Source organism: Saccostrea cucullata, unplaced genomic scaffold, assembly GCF_032062105.1.
Source record: "Saccostrea cucullata isolate Sc308-1 unplaced genomic scaffold, CSIRO_AGI_Scuc_v1 ctg306, whole genome shotgun sequence".
NCBI lineage: Eukaryota > Metazoa > Mollusca > Bivalvia > Ostreida > Ostreidae > Saccostrea > Saccostrea cuccullata.
Genome location: NW_026924668.1, coordinates 184,487 through 189,776, shown reverse-complemented (window position 1 = coordinate 189,776; position 5,290 = coordinate 184,487).

The window sequence follows — 5,290 nt, the reverse complement described above, 5'->3', positions numbered from 1 at the left end:
AATATGTTTACATATTTTCACATGAAGACATGGATATGTCTTGAGTTTATCTGCAAAAACAATTTCCCATGGAATATGTTAAGTTTTGCTGTAAAGACAGAATCTATGTTGATTTGTTATGCCTTATGATTGAACACTTTTAAGTGGTTTCTACAATACTTCTATCAATAGAATTTACTTTGTATTCAAATATTACTTGAATTGCAAGACTGCAAACTTAATTTGAGATCTTAATTTTTATAACAGTATGTAAATCAGATATGAAACCATACATTAAACATTAGATAAGCATGGAATATACAAGCTGTATTAATTTATTAACTAACACAGAGTTGATTTTTTTTTTCTGTCTCTGCTCTCTCTAATCTACATTTAATAGTCCTATTTACTGTATTTTTCTTGTAAACCATTTAGTGATTATGCATGTATATACTGTATTTCGACTTGTGAATCAATTGTGAATTCTCTGTGTGTGAAGAAGTACAGATATATTAATAACCAAATAATATGTCTTGTTTTATTTTTAAGTCATACAACATACTGTATTTAAGGAAAAAAATAGTAGATTTGAGGAAAGAAGAAAGTTAATAATATATGATACAGATGTGTGCCAAAAGTGAAGATAATTTTAATTTTTTTTCTCTATATATAATTATATTTTATTGAAAACAACATTTTGTAAAAAATCAATGGTCATATTTTTTTTTTTAACAATTTTATATTTCAGTACTTAAACTAGAAAATGTACAATTACGTTTTCAATGAAATATACAGAGAAAAAAAAATTATGTCTACTTTTGGCACACAACTGTTTAGTACAAACATAGATATTGCGAATTCACGGATAAATCGAAGTTACTAGTATCTTTGATCCGCAGCTGTATGAATTTAACAAATTCGTCAAATCATCGTCAACACTCCTCATTTATACAGTACCTGCAAGGTAATGCTGCCTATGGCCTATGCTTTTTATGTCTCCCAGTTTACAGAATATTCTGTACTCAATAGAGTATACTTTGAGCACGATAAAATCTTAAACCAAAAACAGATAAGTCTATTCATTCATTTTTTATTTTCCACACCACACACATATTGAACATGAACGAATAAATTCTTTAGATTCATTTTCATCTGTTAAAGATATTGACATTGGTTCGACCCCCCCCCCCCCTCTCCAGTAACATCTTCGCTAGCTAAGAGTTTCTGATACAATACTCTCCTCATGGCTAGCGAATAATTATAGTAACGATACATATAATAAATCATGACTTAACTGCACGGGAGAGCTCTACGAACAAATGAACATGAAAATTATTGGTGAGAAATTTTATGTACATGGAACATCATCGAACGAGAAGTTGAATTTCCAAATTTTGATAGGTTCAACGCTGTTATGAAGGGTTCTAACCATTCCGAAGTCTGGGTCTGCTTCCATGCGGTTTTTTTCAAGCCTCAGTATGGAAGTGATGGATCGCCTTTTTTTCAATAACTTTTCACGTTTCTTTCTTGGGAAATGTTCTGTTTTCAGTAAGTCGTCAATGTTTTGAACAAATCCTTCAGAATACCAGAAAAACTGTTTCCTGTTATTTTATAAGACGTCATATACTAGTAATCTTGTCAGGGAGATGTTTTTGTTAGAGTGCTAATAGTTTACACAGTTTTCCAAATAATGATACCAGTAATTTTCACTTTTTTTTTTGAAGTATAGTCAAATAAGGGTAATTTGGTAAGGTATGATCCAACCCCTCCCCCTGAAGTAGGATCTTCAAATGTGGAAAATATTCCCGGGGGGGGGGGGGGGACAAGATTTTCTTTTTTGTATGTGTGTGTGTTTTTTCTCTGGTGACTGGTCCCCTTCCTTCAAAACGATACTACGTACCTGTCAAGTTAATAAATGAAAAATACCATGGAAATTCATTTTGTTAAATACTCTGTTTACATATAGAAACTATTTTTAATGCGTTGTATAATTATATGTTCTCTATGTCATAGATTTAATAAGAGAGAAATAATGTCATTGTGCTCAGGCGAGCACCCACTTTCGAGCCACAGACAATGACCGTATTCTGTTAATCATTGTTTGTACTGCACTCCATGACAATTTGAAAGTTTAATTAGGAAAAGAGATAAGTATTGATTAGTACAAATGATTGTCTCAAATGTTTGGTAAATTTGGAATTTAAATAGGCAAATTGCATAATACCATTTTTTTTTAATGAGCAGAATATATTTATGGCTTGTTTTGAGAAATTGAACACAAATTGAAGTTCAATGCTCAGTACACATTGCAACATTGCAGAGTCATAATCAATCAAGGTTTTAAAAGTACATGTACCTCATGACTATCTGAGTTCCAAGAATGCCATTATGAAAGAGGGCCCTGGGATAATGATACTCAGTATATACATGACGATGTATCATACTTATACCCCGATTTGAAATGCGGAAGAGTATATAGTGTTCGGAGTGTCAGTCCGTCTGTCAGTTACGCTTTGAGATACACATCTTATCCGCGACTCCTCCTATACCACTGATTTAAATTTCATGAGACTTTCATAGAATGTTTGTTACATAGAGCCACTGTGTACTTCTTGTTTTACTTTTTGATCGGAAACATATTTCGGGTTTGGTACTACCCAACTCTTATCCGCATTTCCTCCTATACCACTGAATAAAGTTTAATGATACTTTCACAAATTCTTTATTATATAATGCCGATGTGCAACTCTTTTTTTCTTTTCTTTTTTTTCAATTTTTGATCTTACACTTCTTCAACCTTCAATTTCGGGATTCCCAGAGCAAGACATGCACTTTGCCATTATAACCTGTGGGATGTGGGGGTATCATTAAGTGAGCTTATTGCGCATAGTATCTCTAGTATTTCATGAGGAAGGGTATGTAGATAAAGAACAGTATTCAATATCAAACTCCATAAAACAATACAAAATAGGAGCAGAGCAAACACGGACCTCCGAAACATCAGAGGTGGGATCAGGTGCCATGGAGGAATGAGCATCCCCTGCTGACCATTCACAACCGCCGCGTGCTCCTTGTCATGATCGGGAAATAACGAAAAAATCCGTCGTCAATTCAGTGTATAAATAAAGAACTAACAATTAGTATGAAAAACGTCAGTCAGCATTTGACTTAATGATGAATTGTATTTGCTGATAAGGTCATTGTGTCGACCACAGAACTTACAAAACGATGACTTTAAACGAGACTGCTGATATTCTTGTTTCATCAACTTGCTTGTCAATAATTTACCTCGTTTTAGAAATTGTTCATACATAGAGCACGCTCTTGCGTATCGAATCAACTGAGATATATACACTCCGTATGCAGGTGATGAAGGTATATTGCTGTTATAAGTAAGGGAAGTTGACGATAGAAAAGTTAAAGTCATCACATTTATCATATAGCTTGGTTGTTAGATTACCATTAACGTTTTTTTTTTTCAAGTAAAATATCCAAGTATGAATCAGATGTGTCAGACTCTGTGGTATCTTATCTCAAGCTCACCAGGATTTATCGTATCAACGTAGGAATGGAAATTGCCATTGTTAATTGACAATATATCTATTCATCTCATACGTGTGGGTGATACAGGCCGTTTGATAAACTTATGCTTTATCAACGGGTCGATGCTTTATCAAATAGAACTTCCGGTTTTGACACGATCCCTCGCTTCAAGATTTTATTTTATTGAAACTTTTATTTGTGAAAATTATTGCCCTTATAAAATGAATGATAAAGGGCAGTAATATCGTTAAAAGCAAGAAAAAGACTCGTATATGTCAAAGAAGTGTCTTATTTTATCAAGAACCTGTACTGGTTACTTGAAGAAAGATCTTACACCCCCCCCCCTTTAAATAGTTTTCGGAAAAGGTAAAGACTAGCATTAAGATTGTTGTTATAAGATTCCTGTAACATCTTCAATAATGCTTTCTTATATTATACAACGTATGCCTACCTAGTGCATGTAGGTGTAACTTACCATATACCATGGATCAACAATGAATCTACAAATCTACAAAGCCTTGCCTAGCACGTTTTGTACTGGCACCGTACAAAGAGTTAATTTTCACGATTCCAAGGTCCTTACAACTTTGTGTGATTCGATATTGGCTTTATCCAACTCGTTGAAATGGTGTATATTCGCTCGGCAAGCCTCGCGAATATATACACCATTTCAACTCATTGGATAAAGCCAACATCAAATCACACAATATAGATATCCTCTATATATTTCCAGAGCAAGTGTTTTCTTCTTTTCACGCATGATATTTTGCACAAATATTGCTTCATATGAATATGAAAATAGGTCTGTTAATAACGGAGCGAAATTGTTACTCATTGGAATTCCAATAGATTGTTGGAATACCTGGTCTCCAAAAACCTCATTGATATTGTCAATCAGAAACTGAAGCATCTTTTTGATGTCAACTCCAGAGTACCTGTGTGTGCAACTAGAATGTGTTTTAACAAAAACATTTTGTAAATGACCAATAACCAGGTAAGTAAACTTACGAGTTCCATTTTTATTGAAAAAGCAGCTGTCGATGATATCAAAAAGCCTGGACTTTAATTTATCGTGGGAAATGGTTGTGTATAACTTTGAAAAGTCGTAAGTTTTTAAGCTGTTGATTGTGGTAAAATCTCAAAAAAATTTCAAATTGTCCAAAAGTTTTTTGGAATTTTTGAGTATCCACACATCTGATTTACACCAAACACAAGTCAAGTCCATTGTAAAAAAGATATATTTCAACATTAGGAGAATCTCCAAGGTGAAACAACATCTCACCCAGGAAGCGTGTGCAAAGGTCATCAATGCAACAGTCGTGTCCCATCTCGACTATCACAATGCCCTTCTGCTTGGCATAACCGATCGAACCATGCACCGATTACAAGTGGCTCAGAACAATGCTGCGCGTTGTCTCACAAAAACATGCTACAGACAACATATCACGCCAGTACTTCAACAACTGCACTGGAAGCCTGTAAAACAACGTGTTGTGTTTAAAGTGCTGACAACCATGCACACTCCTCCTCAGCATCACCATATATGAGAGAGTAATGCCCTACTTATCAGCCACAAAGGACTTTAAGATCTTCGTCTGACAAATGGAAAGTAATAGTAAAGAAATCATCGAACAAATATGGCGCAAGAGCCATAAGCACATTAGGCGCACAACTGTGGAACAACCTGCCTTTAGAACTACGAGAGCTTGAAGCACATGGAGCATTCCGCAAGAACCTAAAAACACTCTTGTTCAAGCGTGAATATAAT